This window comes from Geotrypetes seraphini, chromosome 9 (genome assembly GCF_902459505.1).
Source record: "Geotrypetes seraphini chromosome 9, aGeoSer1.1, whole genome shotgun sequence".
Taxonomy (NCBI): Eukaryota; Metazoa; Chordata; class Amphibia; order Gymnophiona; family Dermophiidae; genus Geotrypetes; species Geotrypetes seraphini.
Window position 1 is genome coordinate 57,318,388 of NC_047092.1, and position 26,756 is coordinate 57,345,143.

General features: G+C 38.7%; 1 protein-coding gene across 2 annotated transcripts in view; it reads left to right on the top strand.

The window, feature by feature from the left end:
- IMMP2L (inner mitochondrial membrane peptidase subunit 2) overlaps positions 1 to 26,756 on the top strand; it is a 983,007-nt gene that overhangs the window by 114,201 nt on the left and 842,050 nt on the right. The gene's annotated exons all lie outside the window — the stretch shown is intronic.

Genomic DNA, 26,756 nt, shown 5'->3' on the forward strand with positions numbered 1-26,756 from the left:
GTGTACGTTCCAGTTTAGCAGGAACTTGTCCAACTTTGTCTTGAAATCCTGGAGGGTGTTTTCCCATATAACAGACTCCGGAAGAGCGTTCCAGCTTTCCACCACTCTCTGGGTGAAGAAGAATTTCTTTACGTTTGTACGGAATCTATCCCCTTTCAACTTTAGAGAGTGCCCTTTCGTTCTCCCTACCTTGGAGAGAGTGAACAGTCTGTCTTTCTCTACTAAGTCTATTCCCTTTAGTATTTTGAACGTTTCGATCAAGTCCCCTCTCAGTCTCCTCTTTTCAAGGGAGAAGAGGCCCAGTTTCTCTAATCTCTCACTGTACAGCAACTCCTCCAGCCCCTTAACCATTTTAGTCACTCTTCTCTGGACCCTTTCGAGTAGTACCGTGTCCTTCATGTACGGCGACCAGTGCAGGACACAGTATTCCAGGTGAGGGCGTACCATGGCTTGGTACAGTGGCATGATAACCCTCTCCGATCTGTTTGTGATCCCCTTCTTAATCATTCTGTTCACCCTTTTTGCTGCCGCCGCACATTGTGCAGACGGCTTCATCGACTTGTCGATCAGAACTCCCAAGTCTCTTTCCTGGGAGGTCTCTCCAAGTACCGTCCCGGACATCCTGTATTCGTGCATGTTGAACCTCATTTGCCATGTCGATGCCCATTTCTCAAGCTTAATTATGTCACGTTGCAGATCTTCACAATCCCCTTGTGTCTTGCTGTGAGAGAAGGATTGTTTCCAGGTGGTTTTCAAGTTGGAGCTGCTGAGCCAGTGGGAAGCTTAGTCAGCATTCCTGCTGCAATCTGAGTGATCTATTAGGGTAATAGATGAGGAGTTTTTCAGCTATAAAGTAGAAAGACTAAGGGCTCCTTTTACAAAGGTGCGCTAGCGTTTTTAGTGCACGCACCGGATTAGCGGAATTACTGCCTGCTTAAAAGGAGGTGGTAGCGGCTAGCGCGCGTGGCATTTTAGCGCATGCTAAAACCGCTAGCACATCTTTGTAAAAGGAGCCCTAAATGGCTATATAGGGAAAGACTAAATCAGTGTTCTTCAACCTTTTAACAGCTATGGACCGTCGAAAATAAAAGAATTATTTTGTGGACCGGCACCGGTCCATGGACCGGCGGTTGAAGAACACTGGGCTAAGTCGTGGGCCAGACCCTGCCTCCATAATAGTACTAATTGTAACACAATTTTTTCCATCCATTTTTCATATATACACACAATATAATCTTATTAACAACACATAATGGTTAACCACAAAATTAAACTACACAAACTACACACTTTATGCTTCTCAACATTCATTCCTACCAGAAAACATGCAAATACAGGACCAAAAACTAAAAGTACTAATATAGACAAACCAAACCCTAAGATTCAAGACTCTGCATGCAGTACAACCCCAGAGAAAAAGAAACAAATGCATTTCTTCCTGAACAGTGCAAAATACACACAGCAGATGTAAATCAATCACTAAATTCAAAAATAAAATAATTCCCCCTACCTTTGTTGTTTCCCCTCCCTCCATGCTGTGCCTTACCTTCTGGCCTGCTTCTGCCTGGCCATTTTATGCATCCCCTGGTGTTATTTTCGGGCCGGCTCCCTCTTACTCAGTGCTGCAGTGCACAAAGATGCGGGCAGCGGCTCCTCGCGTGTCCCGCGTCTCATTCGGAAGTCTTCCCTCTGACGTTGCGATGTCATAGAGAAAACTTCTGGTTCAGGCGCAGGAAATGTGTAGAAGCCGCTGCTTGCGTCTTTGTGCACTGCATCAGTGAGGAAGAGGGAGCCGGCCTGAAGAAAACGCTGCATCGATTGCACTGCGGACCGACAGCTGAAGAACACTGTCTCGGGCCCGATGCTCGTGCCGACCCTGTGGACTGGCAGGAAATTTCTGTGGACTGACACCGGTCTGCGGACCAGCGGTTGAAGAACACTGGACTAAATGGTACGGATAGTTACAGTGGCTAGGAAGAGGTTAAGATATGATTAAATTGAAAAAATATTTCAGTTCTGTAAATAGATGCAAAGATGGGGTGGGGGAGGGGGCCTTTACACACAAATGCAGTGTATCACATCCATGACCCTTCACCTTTTTTCTAATTTTTTTGTGAGGGGGTCATGTCAGGGACATATAGTGGTTGTTCCTATGCTAAAGGGAGTCATCAGATTTCTCATAAGTTACAACAGAAGCAACAACAATAGAAAAAAAAAACCAATGTGAGGCCTGTTAACCTTTAAGTTCTCGCAGGCTATGCAGCATCCCATCTCTTGCAAATGTTTCCTTGATAATGTAGCTTTTTTATGTTATGGATTACTATTCCACCCATAGCTTTTTGATGAAAATGTCTAAATATTTTGTTTCTTTATGTTCATTATTGTTATTGAGAGTTATATAATAATATATTATACTGTAGACTGCAAAAATCAACAATACAATGTACCAACATCCAAAACAATAAAATGTGGGAATACAGTATGAAAAAAAACAAGATTAGTGTCTTTTATTTTTCTAACAGATTTTTCAGAGGGTCACTAATAGGCCCTTTTACTAAGCCTAGGTGCTAACACGTGCCTAATGGAGCAAAATATGGAGTACCATGGGACACACTCAGATGTTCTGTAGTAATTGAAATTTCTGTGTACTAAAAATAATTTCAAACTTTTTTGAGGGAACATGGCAGGCAAAGAACGGGTATTCCTGTGCTGATCAGTTAGCACATCTGCCTTACCATGCACTAATTGTTTAACACAAAAACACCATGTGACGCCTTACCCCCTACAAAATGGGTGACAGTAAGTTTGCGGTTATTTTTTTTTTAAAAATGGCCGCGCACTTAGGGCTCCTTTTCCTATGCCATGTTAGCGTTTTTAATGCACACAGCATTTTAGCGCGCGCTAAACCTGCGCTACGTGGCTAGAACTAACGCCAGCTCAATGCTGGCATTAAGGTCTAGCTTGGGCAGCAATTTAGCGCACGCTATTGCGCGTTAAAGCCCAAATGCGGCTTAGTAAAAGGAGCCCTAAAGGCAACATTAGTGCATGGCCATTAACATAAAAAATAGAAAAAAAGGCATTTTACAACTCTTAGAAAAATGATCATAGTGCACGGGTAAGGGTGCGCTAAGACTTAATTTTACCACTGCTTAGTAAGAGGACCCCTAAATAAATAAATGACTACACATTTTGTTAATGATTACCTATAGGATGTATTATATGTTACACATAATGAATGATGAAAAAAGCACACAAATATGATGAGCAATATTAATGCTACACTTATAGAGCAAAATAGAGAAAATATATTATCAGAGTTTGGTTCGGATTGGTAAGTTATGTTGGGATCTAATTGAATTAGTGCTAAGGCACAGAAAATACAGTATATGCTGAATCATTTAAATGTAATGAAAAATTACATTGGAAACTGGCTAACTTGGTTGTAATTTTTCATTGGGATTGTATAGCATCTAAAATACAGAGCAGTTGAAAAATAAGGGTTTTTTTTTTAGCTTAGTCATTGAATTAATAAAATATGTTGTGTGTATAACCTAATCCTCTGATGCAGTTACACATTTTACCAGAATACAGTCCTTTACCTTTCTGTAGTTTTTTTGCTACGTAGTTTTGTTAATCCCCTGTATTCTTTGTGGTTTGCGCTCCCTGTGTAAATCTGCAATGCAGTAATCTAGTAATTTAGTGGTAGGCTAAGGAAAAAAAATAATCAGAAGTGCTAAATAAAATCTTCTAGTTGATTGAAAACAATCTGCCAGTGCTGAGCCTGTAGTATGAGGCTAATGCTGTCTTTACACAAGACTGGCTTCTTGTGGAAGGCACTGAGGTGCGAATTCTGAGGGCTAAAACAAATTTTTTTTAGTGAACTAAAGTTAGTTTAGCAAAAGGAAGAAAAAGAATGATTGCATGCTCTTGAGGCATTATCAGTACTTTTAAAATACAATTGAGGCCATTTTACAAACTTTTTATGTTTGTAGCAGAAGAATAATGTAACACAGACCACACTGTAATAAAATGACAGTATTTTTGTGCTTAATTGTGATTTACTGGTGATATATATATATATATATAAGGTTCCAAAGGAGCATGAACTTTTTGCCATGTAAATATTTATTTGGCTATAAAGTGTGCACAGTCCTTGGAGCTGATAGCAATTATTGTAATTCTTAACAGCAGGTTTCAAAGTGAAGAGAGCTCATATAAATATTTTATAAAAAATAACACTAATAAACCACCAACTTGAAACCTAATCCCTGGAATTTGTTAACTAAAGGGCACGTTTACCAAACTGTGATAAAAGGTTGCTTTAACACATCCTTATGTGTGTCATTCCTGCATGATAAGACCAATTTCTATTGCTGGGATAAAATGGCCAATTTTTCTATTTTCCCCGTTAATGGCCAAGTGCTATTTTTGACACATAACCAGAAGAATATAGTCTCTAATATTGGTCAAAGACTTATGTATATATTTCAGAGGTAAAAAAACGTCTCACTAACCCCACAAAGAATCCACACGGGATAAATTTAGTTTGCATATATCAGGGGTTCCAGTTTCTATCATTGACCCCAAAAACCTGATTGACATTACATTGAATAGTCAGTCATCAACATAAAATTTTTCTTTTTTTCTTTATGCAAAACCTTATTTAGATCATTTGCAAACGAACAAAGTGGGATTTATCTTTATCTGTGCCTGCTGGCGTCCAAATATCATAGGGCAAACTAACTATTCAATAGATCCCCATCCCCGACGGGACCTGTTTTGCCTAATTATAGGCTTTGTCAAGGGTCTGGAGTAAGTATAGGGGGTATTATATATGAAAGATCCTCTGCTCAATGTCAGCGTACATATTTCTCAGTGGAGATCTCCAATGATCTAAATAAGGTTTTGCATAAAGAAAAATTCTATGTTGATGATTGCTTATTCATTGTAATGTCAATCAGAGGTTTTTTTGGGTCAGTGATAGAAACCGGAACCCCTGATATATGCAAACTAAATTTATTCCATGTGGATTGTTTGCGGGGTTACTGAGACCTATTTTACCTCTTAAATATATACATAAGGCTTTGACCAATATTAGAGACTATATTCTTCTGGTTATGCGTCATAATTAAGTCTCTTTATCCTGTAGCATCAAGTTATAGTGACATGTGCTATTTTTCCCATTAGTGTGCGAGTCCTTACCACCACTCAGGGCTCACGTGCTAATAAGTTAGTGTGGCAATGTATCTGCACTACCCGATAAACACAGAACATGCCCACTCTTCGCCTTAAGATTCGCCTCCAGTGCATTTGTATTTATTGGAACTTGGGGAAAAGTTTTATTTATTTTGTTTTCAGGATTAACTGTAATGAAAGTTAAATGTAATAGGTCCACTTTTTAACACATTTGTAAGTATAGTTGGTTTGTTCTACGCAGGTGTACATTTTTCTGTTCAGTTCCTTCCCAATGTTTAGATGTTTTTGCATAAACTCAAACAAGAGTATCTTAACTACAGACAATGACTCTGTCAGGAGTCTAGCCTCTCTAGAAAATATGATACATAAACAATTGTAAACCCCCCCAAATAAAAATCCTAATATAATACAAAAGAACATTGAATAAATAATGTCTAAACAGCCATAAATAAATAATGCAGTTTCTGGAATCCAGTGGATTGCAGAACCCAAGGCAACATGGATTCATTAGAGGCAGATCTTGTCAGACAAGTGTGATCAATTTCTTTGACTGGGTGACTAGAGAACTGGGTGGAGAGAGGGTGCTAGATGTGGTGTATGTAGATTTTAGCAAAGCCTTTGACAGTGTTCCACATAGGCGTCTTTTAATAAATAAACTTGAGTGAGGAAAGAAGAGTAGGACTTGTGCATGAAAGAGGAGCAGGACTTGTGTGTGATAGTATGTGATGATATGAAGGTGGCCAAACAGGTTGCAAAGGTAACGGCGAAAACTAGAAGGATGCTTGGGTGCATAGGGAGAGGAATGGCCAGTAGAAAAAAGGAGGTATTGATGCCCCTGTATAAGACTCTGATGAGACCTCTTTTAGAATAAGAACATAAAAATTGCCATACTGGGACAAACTGAAGGTCCTGTTTCTAACAGTGGCCAACCCAGGTCCCAAGTACCTAGCTATATCTCAAGAAGTACAATTCTGGAGACTGCATTTTCAAAAAGATATAAACAGGATGGAGTTGGTCCAGAGGAAGGCAACTAAAATGGTTGATGGTCCACATCATAAGGTGTATGGGGATAAATTTAAAGATCTCAATATGTATTCTTTGGAGGAATGGCTGGAGAGGGGAGGTATGATAGAGATGTTTAAATACCTATGTGGCGTAAATACACATGAATCAAGTCTCAGTTGAAAGGAAACTCCACAGTGAGAGGGTATAGAATGAGGTGATAGGCTCAGGAGTAATCTGAGGAAATACTTTTCATAGAAAGGGTAGTAGATGTGTGGAATAGACTTCCAGTAGAGGAGGTGGAGACAAAGATTGTCTAAATTCAAGAAAGCATGGGACAGGCACATGGAATCTGTTAGGGAGCGGAAAAGATAGTGGATGCTGCACAGGAGCAGACTGTATGGGCCATTTGGCTTTTATCTGCTATCATGTTTCAGTGTTAGTATGTGTGTGTAAAAATGGATAAAACTAGAAATAAATTAATAATAAATAAACACAGGACAAATACCAAATATTGTTAATATGAAAAATCAATAAATATATAAATAAAAATACACTGTAATATAAACTTAAAATGACAACTTTAAATACACACCCACTTCTAAAAAAACAAAAGAAAAGCCAAAACTGTACATATGTACTGGTTTTCAAGCTAAAGGACATGAGGGATCATGAAATGCAAAAAGCCATGTCACTAAGAGCTCCTTTTACTAAGGTGCGCTAGTGTTTTTGCGCGAGCTAACCACGCGCTAAATGAAAAATACTAATGCAAACCGCTAGCGCACCTTAGTAAAAGGAGCCCTAAGTATCCAAAAACAGAATAGGTAAATATATACAACAAAAAATTTGCTTGCCAAATAATGTATCAATAAGCACAATGATTTGATGAGTAAACAAGGATGAAACGTCAAAACCATTCTAAAAGGCAGGAGTCATCCTGGACCGATGCCTGACTTTTGAAGACCATACTAATGCTCAGGTTAAAAAATGCTTTTGCACCCTTTGGAAACTTCGCACCATCAAACACTATTTTGACTTCATCTCTTTTCAACTGCTGGTTCAATCTCTAATCTTAAACATCTTAGATTACTGCAATATTATATACTTGGGATCCTTTAAGAAAACCATCAATTGACTGAGAGTCATTCAGAATGCTGCCATCCGTCTCATTTATGGTCTCAAAAAGTCGGACCATATAAGCCCGTATTACAGAAAACTACACTAGCTACTGATAGAGGCAAGGATCATCTTCAAGTTTGCCTGTCTCTGCTTCAAAACCTTAACAGGTTCATCCCCAATCTACCTGTTGCACCATTTTGAATTTCCAGGCACCACCTGCACACGTAGTGCTTTCCTATTTGCTTTCCCATCCTTGAAGGGCTGTATCTACAAGAGATTCCTTGATTGATCTCTGTCATTCCAAGCAGGCAAATGGAATAAATGTCTAACCACCCTCATTTCAAATGCACCCTCCTACCAAACCTTCAGAAAATCAATTGAAATCTATCTCTTTGATAAATTTCTCTGACTCCCTTCCTGCCTTGTTGTATCTCTGATATGCCTCCGGATATACCTGACTACTCTTGACTCGCTAATGTAATTTGAAAGTCTTTTCTGTAACATCGCTGTCTGTGTACAGTCTCTTCACCTGTAAACCGCTCTGAACTGCTGTGGTACCGCAGTATACAAAAATAAAGTCATTATTATTATATTAGTAATGGAATAAAAACGCTAAATGAGAATAAGATCTGCTTGCCATGAATAAAATGATGAGACATCTAAAATTGAAAACCGAAGGTGATGAATGCTATCACAGTGAAGTAGGTGAACACCGTGCGCATATCTGTTGGTTGCTACAAAGTGATAATTGAACATTTGAGATCTCCCAATAATGGTGAACAACAAAAACAAATCCCCATGTAGATTAGTGACCAATTCAAAAACCCTGGAAGCTAGTAAACAGATAAAAACCACTTGTGTAAGTCCATAACTGATGAGTACGAGTTAAAACTATATATGAGGGCTAGAATATTACAAGCACAACAGAGCATTTTGGTATCGTGAATAAAACAGTAGAAAAACATATGGTTTCAGTAATCGCTGTGGGAGAGCTTGTGAAAGCCGAGAAAACCAAAATGGCGTCAAGCTTGCACGTTGGCAAGTTCCATTTTATATAATAATGAAATGCATGACGGATAAATAAGTTGCTGTGAGAGTGCTAATAAACTGCAGTAGAATAGTATAACTCAAACATTACATAAAAAGGACAATTAGACAAATGAAATGTGCTAATCTATTAATATGACATATGAGTATGACATAATGAAGTAGTGTAAACCAAACATTACATTAAAAAAATGGATATGCATGAAAAAGTGCAGATTTGGCAATCTATGATTATATGTATATCTTTAAATTAACAACATGCAGAGGGGCATTTTTGATATGATGCCCAAATCCGAGTTTGGACATTTTGTGGAAGATGTACAAAAATCTGGTAACGAACATGACCATTTTCAGAACTGCAAAATATCTATGTTTAGATGTACATTTATCTTTTTGAACCATTACCCCCCCAAAAAAAACCCCCCACATCCAAAAAAAAAGTACACATATAAGCCATTGGAATATAGGAGGGGGGTCAGCATTTTTAGCAGACTGGCCACACAGCCACCCAGTAGAGCAGTAGGACACCTCCCAGGGGTACTGCAGCTCATGCCCTTTAGTTCTTCATTTTCTGCGGAGTGAAGAAGTTCGTTTTTCTCTGAACTCCATTCAGATTTTGTTGCCTTCCTGCTTTGCATTTTTTATTTTCTATATTAATTTTTACTAATTCAGTTTTGTTTTTTGACAGGTTTTCTTTAAAAAAAAAAAGAGAACTTTTATGTCAAAGGCTGCTTCTGTCCGTGGTGGCGGTTTCTTCAACAGTAGCTACGGTTTTTGTTACTGGCCTTTTCAAAGGTTGGTGGCATTCTTCTGTAACACCATTATTTATTTGTTAAGTATTTTTTCATGCCCTTTTTTTCTATCAGGAACAGTTCTTTGGCGCGCTCATGGATGGTGCCAGGTCTTCGCAGCCTTTGACGTCAAAAACATTGGCATCTCAGGACATTCCGGCATCGATGAAGCCAGCTAAGAGGCCATCTGCTTCCCAAAAAGTGTCACAGGGCCGCAACAAGTTGGAAAATGTAGCGAGGGCCGCAGGTACTGGCCACGGCTCAAGGCATCCGAAAGTGCATGGATGTTGCCATGATGACATCACATGCATGCGTGACATCATCACGTTGACATCCACGCATGCACAGAGGCCTTCCAGATGCTAGTAGGGGTGCCAGCAGGGAAGAGGGCGGGAGAGAAGGAGAGGCACTGGCGCCGACTGGTTGCCTACAGCAGTGTTTCTGAACTACTTCAAGCTAAGTACCCCTAACCGCAGACCTCCCAAATACCACCCTAAACCCACCCAAGCTCTGCCCCAGATCCTGCCCCCTTTACTAATTGTAATGCCATTTTTTCCTTTCATTTTTCATATACACACAATACACATAGCAGATATAAATTCTAAAGCATGTAAATATTTTTGTGGAAAGTGATTTCAGTAAACTGAAACTGAATAGGAGACTTCTTCAAAATGTATAGTACCTTTACCAACAAAAGGCTAAAACATTTAAATATTTTTGTGGAAGGTGGTTACAGTAAACAGAAACTGAAGAGGCTAAAGCATTTAAATATTTTTTGTATAAGGGGGTATAGCATTCAGAACAGTAAACCTAATCACATTGCATCAAGTAAAATCTGTGGCATTTATTTTTCATTCTTGGAATTCTACGTCTACAAAACAAAGGGGTAATATTTAAAAGAGCATTTTCATCAAGATGCATAGTTTACACATTTTCTAAAAGCAATTTGGTTTAGGCTTATAGTACACTAATTGTAGATGAAGGTGAAGAAACCCTTTAGGCCAACTAAAATTTATTGAGGACACTTGTGATTTAATTCATTATGCTGACAATATGCACAGCTTCTTCTGGAAATGGATTGGGCCAGAAAAGGTGAACAGACGCTGTTGTAATAGCTCTTCCTGTACTGTGTCCTGAATTATGAGACTTACTTCTGGTTATGGCACTCAGGAGGATGCTTTAATGTGTCTGGGTATATAGATCTACAAAATTTTAGCTGTGGGCTGACATCTGTATTGAGCCATAAATTCCATACAGATGTATTGCATCTTAGGTGGACAACTTGCTCTCTTATAGAATTAAAATAGCAAATTATGTATTGTAAGACAAAGTAACAATTATGCATTTTTTAAATGAAAAACTCAAGAAAATATTTGAATATTTTTATCAGATACTTTCCTTGTTAATCTTTGGAAACATTCCTTCTGTGTATCGAATAGCATACTTTTTGCTATTGGACATTTCTGCAGTATTCTGTGTACATATCACATACCCAGATGATTGTAGTTTAATTTAACTTTTAGAAAACATTGGTAGTGATTGTTGGCCAATTTTTGAGTAACTTATTATTTGATTAACTTATTAACTTTCTAATTAAAATAAGTATTCAGTACATATTAGCCTTTGGATTATGAAATTTGTTTCATCTTTTTACTGTAAGTATATGGAATTATTTTTGGTTCTTAGGAAACAGACTGAAAGAGAAATTGCAGGCATTGTGTATTGTCAGGTTTGCTCTTGTACATTTTTACACAGACTGCTGGTTACTGTCTTACTCTTGGGCTGTCAGAGGGATACTCATCTCTGACATTTAGGGGGGATTTTTCAAGGTATGGTAAAGGTTCACAACAGAAGAAGGGATCATGCCTCGAAAATGGAATTGTACAAAAGAAGAGGCTAGAGAGATGTCAAACCCAACCAAACAGTTACATTTATTAAAACATAAGTAAAAACATAGATAAAGTCCTAGGTCTTTAAAAAGACCATATATGATCCAACAAAGAAATCCTAGAAAAGTCCCAACCAGGATCCAGGTTTCGGCAACTAGAGTTGCCTTCCTTGGGGGACAATATGTACATGGTGTAGATACAATCAGCAAAAACTGCTGGTACGTGAAGGCGTCTCTGATCACCCTTTACCACTTCTTGATGCCCTGTGGGATTCAACAACCTGCGGTATCCCAGTTCTGCAGGTTACTGAATCCTGTCTTATAGAAATTATGCTGCTTGTGAGCCACCTCGCAGAAAGCCATGGTCCAATGCTCCTTTGATAAAAGGATGAATTTCTCCCCACCCCACGGAACAAAACCTCTCCATGATCTGGCCTCCCTATTTCTCAGCCCCAACTCCCCCATGTAGGTCCCCTCAGCTCCCCCAGTGGCTACTTCCAAATTCCATGGTGGTCCAGGGGTGTCCTCTGGTGGGGTCCAGGAGGGTTGGCCTGGAGCAATGCTCAAACACTCTGATGCTGACAAAATTGTGCACTAGTGAATGTCTCACAAGACTACTGCTAGGGGGTCATATTTCAATATAAGGAACATTTCCTTATATGGAAATATGACCCCCCCCCCCCTTAGCGGTAGACTGTCTCTAGGGGTTCCATTTGCTAGTGGTGCAGGAATGGCTAGGAACGATTGGGCATCGCTCCTTGCCAACCCTTCCAAGACCACCATGGAATTTGGAGGTAGTCACTAGGGGGGTTGGGGTGCCCTACATGTGGGGGTTGGAGTCAGGGGAAGAAGGGTCAATTCATGGTGGGATTCTGTCCGTGGGAGGTTGGGGGGTGGGGATTCATATCTGCAGCCTGGGAGCATCGGGCCATGGCTTATTATTAAAATTAGCTTGCAGAGATCATGGCCCCAAATGATGCTTTTGCAATCCTGTTTGGGGTCAAAGCCCACAGTTTAAGAAGCACTGGCTTACAAACACTCACATTTTGCCAGTGTATTAAAGCTCTATAGCACTATTATAGTGAAGAACATAATTATCACTATAAAACAATTTCTGAATCTGAAATACCTGTCACGCCACTTCGCCTTCCCAGGCTCTAACCTTACACGCAATGCCCACCTGTTTGCCTACCCCTCCCCAAAAGGATGCATCTACAAAAGATTCTTCGACAAAACCCTCTCTTTCCAAGCTGGCAAATGGAATGACTGCTTGTCCACCCTCATCTCTCTTGCCCCAACTTATCTATCCTTCAGGAAATCTCTCAAATCATACCTCTTTGATAAATTCCTCTAACCCCCGCCCTCCTAACCAAACTAATAATCCCAACCTCGCCTCCCTCCCTACCCTTCCTCCCCTTCTTCCCCGGTTGTTTTTCCTTTCCCCTTTCTGCACCCCCCTTGCAATAGTTATTGGATCATTTTGTAATTGCCACTGGTTTATACCATACACTTGATAACTAATTCTCTGTACCTTCATTGCATATGTACAGTTCTCATCTCCTGTAAACTGCTCTGAACTGTTTTCTGATACTCTGTAACTTCGCTGTAAATGTACAGTCTCTTAACCTGTAAACCGCTCTGAACTGTTTTGTGGTATTGCGGTATACAAAAATAAAGTTATTATTATTATTATTAATATACAGTAGAGCACAAGACCAAAGCAAAATACCCTTCACCCAATCTATTCTGCCAATTTACTGTGTAATGTAATATTTTTTTCTTTTTCTTGATTGTTTTTTTCTTTGTTCCCAATGTTCTTTTTTTATTTACATTTTTATTTTCATTTTTCTGTCTTTTCTGATTTTGTATTTTCTGTCTCCTCAGATTACTACAGTTCCTTTTGCTCTTACCCAGTCTATTCTCTCAGCATTTTATCTGTAGTTTTATATCCTGCTTTTTCTTTTGATGATCTCATTTCTAAGTTCTTTTTCTTTAATTTTATTTTCCTGATTTCATCTGTTCTCCCCATAGGAATAATGTGGGGACACAAAGAAGAAAGACTAAGATCTGCCGAAAACTAGAGACTGGAAATACCAGAAAATCACCTGCATAGACAAGATTTCAAACCATTTATCAAAAGAAATTAACGCACAAGATTAGTGCGTGCTAGTCAAAAAAACTACCACCTGCTTAAAAGGAAGCGGTAGCGGCTAGCGCACGTGGCATTTTAGTGCGTGCTAAAACCGCTAGTGCACCTTTGTAAAAGGAGCCCTAAATCTATAAATGGTGCCTAAAGTTAGGCGCCTAGATTGGCGCACCTATCTGATCTAGGCACGCCTAACTTAATTATCTAATTAGGCTTAATTGGTGCCATTAATTGAAAAGTGCCTACCATTGAGGCACCAACCAGAAAGTAGGTGTGGTTAGGGGCAGATTTTGGATGTGGTTAGACTTAGGAGCCAGTAGGAGCCTAAGTGGCACATTTAGGCCAAGAAAACCCAGGCATAAATGGAGTGCACCTAAGGTATCGACACCTATCGATGCCTAAGACCACTTAGGTGTGATTCTACAAACCTAGCAGATGATTGACAATTGTGCTGCTTGGTACCTATAAGTTAGGCGCTGTATATAGAATCAGGGCCAGAAAGCCTGACATGGCCATATGTTGCTCGATGGATCAACAAAGGAGTAGAGAAAACCAGATTTTCCAAACCAAAGACTTTAATAAAAACAATGTGAAGTGGAATAATAAACCAGACCCGACATGAACCATGTTTTGGGTACTGAGTCTGCATCAGGAGTCCTCAAATATTCCACTCAACAAATTTCACATATAAAATAGAGCAAAAGTAGCATTTTAACATGAGAACCAAAGCTCACATTGTTGTTATTAAAGTCTTTGGTTTGGAAGGTCTGTTCTCCTTTGTTTATCTATTTTGGTTTGATGCAGAGATTTTTCCCCTTTTTCTGTTTACATATGCTCCTCATTACAGGGTTGTATCAGGAGACACTGTTAGATCATCAACAATAACATAAATAAAAAAAAGAAAAATTAATAGAAGTACAAGTTTGCACTCTGTGAGGTTTTTGACCTATGGTATGTAGTAATGCCTTTGAAGTGTTGCCATAACACATAGTCAGAGGTGTTTTCCTCATATTTTTAAACATATGTCATCATCTACCGCCAGATCTTTTCCAAGCACTTTGGCACACACTATTTTACTCATCCACAACCACAGTATCACAGATATTGTGCCTGTTTTGGCTTGTCATTGCAATCAATCAATTTATTCACACATAACACTGCATCACACTCCATTGGTCATACTCTTAGTAAGCACCTTCTAGCATCCCACCATTCTTAACATTTCATTACATTTTCCCCTAGGATCCCTGAGGAAGGAGTGTTTCTCCGAAACACAGCCCATGTTGGGTCCTGCATTTTTATATATGAGAACCACCATAAGGATCACCAAATTTTATTCATTCCAATAAAGTATCCTGGCGTTTGTACATCGCTTCTTCAATCTTTTCCTTTTGTTACTTGAAGATATAATTCAACGGAGCTGGTCCTATGCTGGTTCGGGAGGGGGTGGAGCAGTGCTCCCACACTCCTCTCCGCTAGTGGCTGGACATGAACACAAGGAGCCGAAAGCCAGAACTCTCCCATCCACCACGAAAAGAAACAGGACCCAATTCTTCAACTCTTAACCGCCACCTTAGAACCATTCAGGCATCAGGCAATGGCTCCCTCAGCTGCCAGATCGGAGCAACTGTCAAACTGGAAATTGGTAGGTGAGCTCAAAAGAAGCAAACACCAACGAGACTGGAAGTCCCAAATGAAAATAGTAGAGACAGAACAAAAAACCAACAAAAAAGAAATTTAAAAGAAAAATCAACAAAGGCAAAATAAAACAAAAACAAAAGCAGGACAAGGGAGACAGCACAGAAGATGACCTAACTGGCCGCCATCTTGTTGGAATATTCATTTCTATCTCTATCTCTACCTCTGTCTTTATATTTTTAGCTTTACTTTTCATAAATTGTTTCTTCAGGTACTTTAGTTAGATTGTGAGCCTTTGGGACAGTTAGGGAATTTCCAAGTACCTATCTTATTTATTTTTATTTATTGTATCTTTTAATGCATCATTTTTGTAAACCGCTTAGAAACCTCACGGTTATTAGCGGTATATAAGAATTAAATTAAATTAAATTAATATAATTGTACATATCTAAAACAAATATCTACTGAAAATATTTCTAGAGGTCCTGTTACAAAACAGCACTAAATATGGCCTCAGCACTCCCTTATGCAGATCTTTCCCTGTTGCTAAGGCCATTTTAAGCACAGCACTAAAATGGCTGATATTTGTATTAATGTCCACGCGCTAAAGTTATAATACTAATAAATAAAGATTCCTCAATATGAGAATGTATAAGTTAAGTAATAAATCTTGAAAAGTGAGTAAATAAAGTTTTTGCATACACTTAGATATTGTGTGATTCGACCAAGAGCCGTGGCTCCTATAGCCGAACCCACCGCCCCCATCACTGTATGGCTTTAGTGAAAAAACTTAAATAAACGTGCTGTTCAAACAATAAATGTGTTTTTCAATGGCAAGAAAGGAAAAAGTTGCCACTTAACTTTTAGATGTTTCAGCAGGTCCCAACATGGACCATGTTTCGAGGGTCTTTTTCAAGGAACCCAAGAAAAAATATATGAACTACTTGAATGCCAAAGAACAATTGCAGCGTGACTTGGACGAATATATGAATACAAGACTTTCTTTCGTCCAAGTCACGCTGCAATTGTTCTTTGGCATTCAAGTAGTTCATATATTTTTTCTTGGGTTCCTTGAAAAAGACCCTCGAAATGTTGGGACCTGCTGAAACATCTAAAAGTTAAGTGGGAACTTTTTCCTTTCTTGCCATTTAAAAACACATTCACCGTTTGAACAGCACGTTTATTTAAGTTTTTTCACTAAAGCCATACACAGTGATGGGGCAGTGGGAGCCACGGCTCTTGGTCGGATCACAGAATATCTGAGTGTATGCAAAAACTTTATTTACTCACTTTTCAAAATTTATTACTTAACTTATACATTCTCGTATTGAGAAATCTTTATTTATTAGTATTATAACTCATTTGGATTCCTTACACCTCTAACGTTTAGAGACAAGAAACCTCCCTATTTTCCATTTGTCACGCGCTAAAGTTGCCATTACCACATGGCCATTTTAAAAGATTAGCGCATAAACCTTTACTGCCACCTATTTTGTAGGTGGAAAAGACTCGTGCACTAATCATGCGCAATGTAGGTATGTTATGTGATTATTGCAGATATGCCCACTCTCTACCCCCCTCCGCAGTAAAAATCAAAATAATTTTTTTATCATGTGGTTTGTGCACACTAACCTGAAATTTACCACCAGATGCCTGAGCTTGCCCTGCATTAAGCTTGATAAAATTATTCCTTAAATAGTATTTCTGCTGCATTTGAAAATGTTTACATTGCTCCTGAAATAAGCTCTGAAAGCACTCTGACTGTGGCTTAAAAGCTATAGAATATCCTTAAGTTTTTAGCATTTTTTTCAGGTCAGTGAGCTTATTAATGGAAATATATTTTTAATTATATATAGTATAATTGTTAGGATTGTAAACTCTCAATAGAACTTCATAATTGTGAGTCTCAGGTCTGTTCATTGCCATATGTTTTTCATCATTTCCACTTTTGTGGAAACCACAGAGGATAAGATGCTTATCAAGTTAGAGGTAAGCACTTTGAGTACTCTATTGTTTGCCTTATAAGCCTAGATACTGTAAATGAATTCTGAACTTCCCTTGTTGCCAACTGACAAATACTATGCATAAGAAACTTATATTACTGTAGGTCACTGAATTCATTTTTAAAATACCAATTGACATCATTCCTTTAGGGAATTATAGGTTGAAGCTTCATATTACTGACTAGTTCAAATGTGAAAGCTTATTATTTTAGAAAAGATATCATTTATAATACAAAAGCAAAGTAACATGTTGGCAGCTCTTTTTTAGTGATTAAATTCTACTAAATGGAAATAACAGTTTTATTGGCTTTTTCCACTGTCACTCCATATTCAAGATTAGGCAGAAATCAGGTTAATTTATCTCCCTTCTAGAATTGATATAGTACTTCTCCTGATCCTTATATTTTGCATAGGTAAAAATGAAAATTGAGGTATGATAATGGACAAAACTGCTTAGTTCAGGATGTGAATTGGGAAATTAAATGCATGAAGACAAATAGTCAAAGACAAGCAATCAAGACTTGTTAGTGTAAAACATTCATCTTTGATAGGGAAAAAGTTGTGAATATAGTTATTCATTATTTCCTACTGACTTTTCAAATATATATTCTGTTGCAGATTAATTGCATACTAGATGCATCATTAATTGGAAATAAGGTTTTCATGTTTATTATGTACAATCTAAGTATTAATACTTGTGAAATGAATGACTTTGAAATAACCAAGAAAAAATGAGCTACACAAAGGCCATATGAGTTGCCCTTTTTTTTGATCTGCATCTCTAATTTTGTCAGATCCCTAACAAATGTTATGTCTATCTATCTGTAATTTTTTTTAAATAAACTGTCAATTATATTTTAATGTAATACTAATTCATTAGATCCCAACATGTTTGCTGCAGTTCTATCAGCAAGTTCTTTAAGGGGTAATTTTACTAAGGTGCTCTATCGGATTTAGCATATGCTGATGAATTAGTATACGTTAAGTGCCATGCAGCCCATAGATATATAGTGGGCAGCACGGTATTTAGCGTGCACTAAATCCATTAGCACACCTTTGCAAAAGGACCCCTAAATTCCTTAAGGATGTGTTGAGGGCTAGAGCGCATAATCATATGTTTTCTGTGGTAGGACCTTAAATCTGTAATTGTCTCCCTTATTCATGGAGCCTCTTCTGTAGAAGCTTAGGGAAGGTCTGAAGATATTGCTGTTTTGGGATGCTTTTGGTGATGCCAGCTAAAGCTTTCATATCTGATTATGGTTGATGATTTGGATATGTTTAACAATGAAATCACAACATATTCAAATCAAAAACCTGAAAATAATATTGCAACTGGGGTAACAAGAAAGGAAGACATGGCGAGGCAAGGGAAAGCGAGAAAACAATAAGCTTAGATGATATACTGTAACTCTAAATGCCTCACTTAGTATAAAAGAAATAGGATTGACAGTGCTAATGAAACTGTCTTTGTGTATTTTTATGTTTATTGGGACTTAATGAATCGCTTTTCCATAGGGGGATAACAAGGCGATGTACAAATTAAAATAGAAGTAGAAAGGAAACACCATAATAACAAAAGAGAAAGGAAAGTGAAGTAATAAAATTGCAGGTCAGTGAATCCTCTGGTGAGAGTTCAATTGAGTAAACTTTCTTAAAAAGGTGAGTTTTTAGGATGTCTTGAATTTAAGAAAGGAGAATTCCAGGTGAAGAAGTTTCAAGTTTATTTCAAGTTTATTTATATTATTTGATTGAACGCTTTTCCAAGTTACAAAGCGTTTTACAAAAGATAAAATAGGATTTCGAGAAATCACTTATACATAGTATATTAACCAAACATACAAGGGTAACAACTTTAAAAACCACTAGAAACAGTAGGAAAGAGGGGAAGAAATACAATTTTTAAAGAAAAAGTACATAAAAGGGAATTACATTAGGGGGGTGTCAGGAAAAGAATTAGGGACAGAAAAAAGGTCAATAGGGAGGGATAATGGTAGTCTGAATTTAAGGGATGTTGAAATCTATAAGATTTTACTGGGAAAGTAAACTTTCAGTTAAAGGCTTCTTTAAAAAGAAGGCACTTTAAACTTTTCTTAAATTTTTGCAAATCCTGTTCAAGTCTTAAGTATAAAGGAAGAGAGTTCCAAATCGTTGAGGCAGTAACCGAAAAGATAGAAGCATGGCGTGTTCCGATAATTTTTAAAGAGGGAACATTTAGAGTAGACTGAGAGGATGATCTAAGAACTCTAGACGAACTATATGGAATCAGAAGCCTATCTATGAATGCAGGAGTATTTGTTTTTATTGTCTTGAAGACTAAAAGAGCTATTTTGTATGTAATCCTGTATGATATTGGCAGCCAGTGAGCTTTTTGAAGTAGAGGTGTGACGTGGTCAAATTTTTTTGAACCTGAAATTATCTTTATTGCAGTGTTTTGTATGAGTTGAAGACGCCTTATATCCTTTAGATAAGCCCCTTTTAATAAGGAATTACAATAATCTAATTTTGATATTACTAGGGAGTGAATTAAAGTATTAAGGGAAAACGAATCGAGAAGGGGGACAAGTGAACGAATCATTCTTAGCCTATAGAAACAGTTTTTGACCAATGCACTGATGTGTGCACGGAACGTGAGATTATTGTCTATTAGGACTCCCAAAATTTTTGTATTGGTAGTTTGATTAAGGGGTTTATTGTCAATTATGATTGGGTTAATGAGTTGTACCCCTTCTTTCCCTGAGAAAAGCACAGTAGTGGTTTTATTGATACTTAGAGATAGCTGATTGACATTCAACCACTCATGCATTTTGGCCAGCTTTTGATTAATATTAAATATGTCCTGGGAACTTGTGGGATCAATGGTATGCAAAAGTTGGAAATCATCTGCGTAAGCATATACTGTGAATCCAATGGATTGACAAAGGGTTAAGAGAGGGGCCAAATAGATGTTAAACAGTAATGGAGACAATATAGACCCTTGTGGTACTCCATTGTTTGATATGGGGAATGTTCTCCAGAGAGAAGGAGTTAGTCAGAAGAAGGCATGAGATTAGGTGTTATCATTCCCTCAGCACCCCCCGCACGGTGAAGCAGCCTACTGTTGGTTCCCGATGCCAGTGAGCCCTGCTGCTTCCTCTGCCGGCGGTCCCGCCCCTTCTCTGACATCAGAGAAAAGGCGGGACCGCCGGCAGAGGAAGCAGCGCAGGGCTCAGAGAAGGGGCGGGACCGCCGGCAGAGGAAGCAGCAGGGCTCACTGGCATCGGGAACCAACGGTAGGCTGCTTCTCCGTGCGGGGGGGGGCTGGGGGATGAATCGGACGTCGGGGGGTGCGAGCGGTCCTTCAGGGTGGGGGTGCGAGCGGTCCTTCAGGGTGGGGGGGGCCAGAGGTCCTTAAGGGTGGGGGGGCCAGAGGAGAGTCGGGACGAGAGGAGAGTCGGGGCAGAGGGCAGGGCGGCAAGAGGAGAGTCGGGACAGCAGAAGGAGGTTTTAATTCATGGAGCAGCATGCGCGGTATACGTGTGTGCGCGCTATATATTAATTTCTTTACATAAATTTCGGTTTCCCGCACGCTATACCCGTGTGCGCGTTTTACACGGGTGTGCGGTATATTCGTGAAAATACGGTACTGATTATGAGTTATACACGTTGTTCTTAAAAGCAAAGTTTTGAGTAATGATGTTCTAGTGATTAAAAGTACTGATTTGGAGTTTTGAACTTAATAATCTATTCTGAAAAGCAAAGTTTTGAGTTAATTGAAAACACACATATTCCATGTGTGCAATTAACTCACCTAATTACTTGATAGTAGGACCTGGAGACAGGAATAATACTGTACTTGATAGGTTATATAATAATAATAATAATTTTATTTCTTATATACCGCCCAACCAGAAGATCCGGGCGGTTCACAGCAAGAGAACTGAGGCATATCAGCGAAGATGCAAGATACAGTAGGAATCGGTAGAATTCAATGCTATACAATAAAATACAGTATCTATTTTGGTCATAAGTTAGTAAGACATTGACAAGTATAATCACCGCAGTATTTTTCAATGTCCCAACAAATTCTTTATACTTGTTTAATAAATCCTCTTTAGGGCCTCAGATTTGCCTTAGGTGCCACACATTTCTGGGGTCACCATTCAACTTTGGCTTATAAAGCTTTTATAAGGTTTTATGCCAGAAAAAATTAGATAAAATGGATTAAGTTACTAATATAGCACTGAGCACTTTATACAAAAGCATTAAAAAAATTATACTAGGGCTAGTGAGGAAGCCATAGCCAAAGTTGAATGGTGACCCCAGCAATGTGTGGCACCTATGGCAAATTTGAGGCCCTAAAGAGGATTTATTAAACAAGTATAAAGAATTTGTTGGGACATTGAAAAATACTGCGGTGATGATACAATAAAATACAACATGATACAAAGCAAAGTCATCGCATAAATTTACCAAGCAAATAGGTTTTCAGTGAATTTCTAAACTCATAATAAGATTGGGAGTGGGCAATCAGAGAACACATCCAAGAGTTCATTCTCCCCGCTTGAAAGGCTAGAGTTTTGTCTAAAAAACGTTTATAGCGGCAGGCTTTCAGAGTAGGGTACATGAACATGCCCGAGTTTCTGGTGTTCATGCTTGATGTGAAAGGATTTAATTGGGAAGATAAGTATGATGGTAGTAATCCAAAGAGAGCTTTATAGCAGAAGCAGCTGAATTTAAAAATGACTCTAGCTTCAAAAGGGAGCCAATGGAGTTGTATGTAAAAAGCGGTTATATGGTCAAACTTTTTCAGTCCAAAGATCAAAAGTACAGCAGCATTTTGAACCAGGTGAAGTCTTTGTAGTGTTTTCTTAGTTGACCCTAGATATGTGATATTACAATAATCTAAGGTGGATAGGATGGTGGATTGAACTAGTATCCTAAAGGACACCATGTCAAAATATTTTTTTACAGTTCTTAGTTTCCATAAAATAGTGAAGCATTTTTTAGTCAGTTGGTCTGTGTGTTTCTCGAACGTTAGGTGTCGGTCTATAGCGATAGCGACGCAGTGCTACACTGTACTTTGATAGCCGGAACGGCATTTTTTTTGATTTGGTCAATACCTTATCCACCACGGACCCCTGAGGAAGGTGTTGTCCGAAACACGGACTGTGTTGGGTCCAATGGTTGGTAATAAGGTGGTATATTTACCATACTGCATTAATATTGTAATAAACAGTGCCTACATCTTGCACATGGTCTGCAGTTTTTGTTTTAGTTTTTGCTTGCTGTTTATTTACTGCAGATTCCGTTGGATTTTCTTTTCGTGGTCTATAGTTCCTCCCAGGATTTTGATATAACTTGCTATTTCAAATTTTTGGCCATTAAGTTGGATGGAAGTTTCTCTGAGTTTATCATTAGGACTAGCTAGGAAGATCTTAGTTTTCTCAGGGTTGAGTTTCAGTTTTGACTGCAACATCCATTGTTCTATTTTTTCCAGGATATTTGAGATTAGGTTGTTTAGCTCTGTTGAGAATGATTGGAGTGCAATTAACTTAATTATTTGATAGGTTAGGACCTGGGAACAGGAATAACAGTCTTTGGTTCACTCTGGAACCTTGTCAGTTCCCGAGTGCCCAAACACAGATATTTAGGCCATAAAATGCTATCCTTATTAATTAGTTAATTATCCAACTTGGAAACTGTATAAAAGGGAGCAAGTGAAATTCAGACTTAGAGATCTTTTCTGTGTGGATGTCCAAGGATATTTACCCCGTTGAAGCTCTCTCTAGTCACTAGCATAAGATGAAGCATACAACTTCAACAGTGATATATATTTAATTTTTGTTTAACTTATGTATATGTGCATGAGCAGTTAGATTAATGTACAGGGAATAAAAGCTTGTTCTTTGCAAAATGTTTGGTGTCTTATTAACTGGCAAACAGATACCCAAAAAAAACTAAAAGAAAAAATAAAGGGATATATTTGATGCAAAAGTAATGGTGAGCACATGTTATGTTATGATATTTTGTTATTTTGTACTCTTGTATCTTTTTGCCCTTTGGTGTGAATGAGTGATCCTGTCTAGTAATGAGTGATTCTGTCCTGTATAATGGCGTTCTATTTCTATTTTGAAAATGGCTTTTATTGTACACTGCTTTGAATTGTGTTGCAACTAAGGTGATATATCAGGTTTTAATAAACGATGATCTCCAGAAAAGTCACCTGGAACCAGTACAGTAGAGCCTGGAATACCTGGGAGTTCAGTTTTAGATGAGGGAAAACAAAGTGTTCCTTCCGGAAGCCCACAGAGGAAAACTCTTGCATCAGATAAGGGAGTCTTGAAACAAGTCCGTTCCAACAGCTTGGCAGTACTTGCACCAGGGAAGGTTGATTCTACTGGTTAAAGACGTCCGTGGTATTACATTATATTACATTAGAGATTTCTATTCCGCCATTACCTTGCGGTTCAAGGCGGATTACAAAAGAGTTATAAATGGAGGGTTACAATGGAAGATCATTGGAGATTTCTAGAGGAGGTAAGGATTAGGATAGGTAGAATCTGTGAAATAGGAAGTAGATGGGAGAAAGGGAGGTAATTGTGATGTTAAGACTGTTTCAGGGATTTCTTGAAGAGTATAGTTTTTAATTCTTTTCTGAACATCTTGTAGTCTGGAGTGGTTATCAGTAAGTTGGAGATTTGGTTATCTAATTTTGCTGCTTGAGTGACTAGGAGGCCATCGTATAGTTTTTTCCGTTTAGTTTCTTTGATTGGAGGGTGTGTGAATGGGGTGTGTGTTTTTCTGTGTCTGGTTGAGGTTCTTTGGATAAGGCGGTTGTTCAGGTAGGATGTGCTGTCTCCATTTAAAGATTTAAATATTATGCAGTAGAATTTAAATAGTATTCTTTCTTGAATTGGTAGCCAGTGTGAGTTGATGTATGCTTCTGTGATATGGTCGTGTTTCCTTAATGAGTAGATGAGTCTTAGAGCTGTATTTTGGATTGTCTGTAGTTGTTTAGTCATTGTTGCAGTAATCCAGAAGACCTAGGATTAGGGATTGAACTATGAGTTGGAATTGAGTTCTTTCAAAGAATTTTCGGACTTGTCTTAGGTTTCTCATAACTACAAAAGATTTCTGTATTGTTTTGTTTATTTGTGGTTGCATGGTGCAGCATCTGACTATAGTCATTCCCAGTAGTTTTAGGGTGGTTTGAATGGGGTAATTGATTGAATTGATTTCTATATTGGTAATGGTTAGGACTTTGTTATTTTCGAGGAGGATGAATTTTGTTTTTCTGGGTTGAGTTTCAGTTTGTAATCTTTCATCCAGGTCACTACTGTCTCTAGTGTTTGGTAGTGTATTTTTCATGACGGTCTTTGGATGATCAAAAGATATGAGAATGGTAATGTTGTCTGCGTAACTATAGGAGGTTAGGCCTAGATTGTCCAGGTATGTCCCAAGAGAGGCAGTATATAGGTTGAAGAGGGTTGGGGATAGTGGGGATCCTTGTGGTACTCCACAGGGGTTGGACCAAGGATCGGATTTTACTTTATCCGATTTTACTCTGTATGTTCTAGATTTTAGAAAGCCTTCAAACCAGGAGTATACTTTGTCTGAGAATTGTGTCTAGAATTTGCAGTAGGATGTTATGGTCTACTAGGTCAAATGCTGTGGTTAGGTCCAGTTGTATGAGCAGCATTTTTTTCCCCTGTGATGAGATGTCTGGCTGTGTCCATAAGGGAGCTTAGTAATGTTTCTGTGCTGAAGTTGGTTCTGAAGCCTGATTGCATGAGGTGAAGTATGTTATGGTCTTCTAGATAGTTGGTTAGGAGTTTGGCGACCAGTCCTTCTGTTAGTTTGACATATAGGGGTATTGAAGCAATGGGTTTGTAGTTGGATGGTTAGTCTGTTGGTCCTTTTGGGTCTTTTAGGATCGGGGTGATGATGATTTTGCTGAGGTCAGTTGGGAAAAGGCCATCTGTGATCATGGTTTGTATCCACTGTAGAAGTAGAGTACGGAATTTTATGCTGGAGGTTGTTAGGAGATATGATGGGCAGTAGTTGAGATCACAGGATGCGTGGCTGTACTTTTTGTAGAGTTTATTGAGTTCGGTCCATTGTATGTTGGGGAACTGAGACCATATTCTGTCTGCTGCAGTTGATTCTTTTTCTGTGGGATGAATTGTGAGTTCTTTTAGGTGGGATGAGGTACAATTGAGGATGGCTCTGGCATTTGTAATTTTGTTCTTGAAGTGTTCTGCTAAAAGGGTGGCTGAGGGGTAGCAGACCTAGTCTGTCTGTAAAAGGATCAAAGCCTCAAACTTCCCTGTCATCCCCAGCTACTCATGCAGGGCCCTATTGCTCTTCAGGATCCAGAACTCTTTGGTCTTGTAGAATGGCTCTTGAGCGTGCAGCGCTAGTGTGTAAATGCATTGTAAATGGTTGAGTTTTATTTGTTATATGTTTAATGATATGAGCAGAACTTACATGTTGCTTGGGGAGTGCCCTTGTACCCCTCCCTCTTCTTTTTTTCTCTCCAGGGCTGACTGCATTTTTACGCACTGAGGAGTTGAAGGCAGCCCAAGGGGTTGGGAGGAGGAGAAAAGAATGCAAATGAAGCTCCCGACAAGAGTTCCCACGGCAAATGTTGGAGGAAATGGAGGTACAAATCCCAAGAAGAAGGACTATCACTTTAAAGAGGTATACCACATGTGCTTCCATACTAGTGGTTTATGTGCTCATTTGTCCCTGTCAGCTGTGTTATATAGGCCATACCTCCAGAGCATTTAAAATGAGACTCTTTGAACACAAGCATATTATTTCTCACCATAAAGTAGTTGATGTATTAATGAGACACTGTGAGCAAGGACATAAATTTGTGGATTTTAAATGCATAGTGATAAATTCTCTGGCTCATTCCCAATGGTGGGGTGACATAAGAAAAAAGTTCTATCAGATGGAGCAGCGGCGCATTTACACTCGAAATGGTTTGGCCACAGGATTGAATGGCAAGCTCTTTTTTTTAAAGAAGTTTTCTTAGAAGATTTTCTTGAAGCACTTTTTGACATTGGGAAGTTTTTGAACTTCACAGGGTTCAACGGAAGTAATGTCATAGTGACATCACAAGTGTAGATGGCGTTTTAACCGTGATGTTTCTGAATCCTGCTGTTCGAGACTGCCAGCAAAGTGCACAAGGATTCTTTAAGTTTCCCCTGATGAGCCAATGAGTCTGGCGAAACAAGGTCGCATGTTGGGAGGTCTGTGGAGACGTAGCAGCGTTGGAGCTGGAATAGTCCCTATTCACCTAAGTCCTTGACCGTGCACCTGAGTGGCGGTTCTCAGTTCTAAACCTATGCTTTGTTTGAGGTAGCTTTTTTCTGCTTATGAAAGTACTGAAAGCAGTTGAAATGTGCCTTTGTGTGTACGAGCTGCTACTTTAATTTGAGGCTTTTTTCTCCCTCTTAAATTTGGTCTTCGCTGGGTTTGAAATGGGGTGCTCCTCAGTGGCCACGATTTGACAACATTATCATAAGTTTTTTGTAAAGTTCACCATTTTTGTCCAATGTGTCTCATAATTAGATTGTAAGCTCTTTCGAGCAGGGACTGTCTCTTGCATGTTTGATGTACAGCGCTGGGTGAATTTGGTAGCATTATAGAAATAGTAAATGGTAGTAGTAGTAAAACCAACTAAATGCTGCATCTTCAAGTCCAGTTTCTCACAATCTGTGAAGAATAGTAAAACCTATTAGATCAAAAGTAAAGCTTAGATGCAATGACAGCATCAAGGTATCACTGCTGCTATTAATGCTCTATAAGACCTGTCAATCCACTACTTTATTGCACTACATTCAGATCCAAAACATAGTTATCTCATAAGAACTGTCATACTGGGTCAGATCAATGGTCCATCTAGCCCTGTATCCTGTTTCCAACAGTGGCCAATCAAG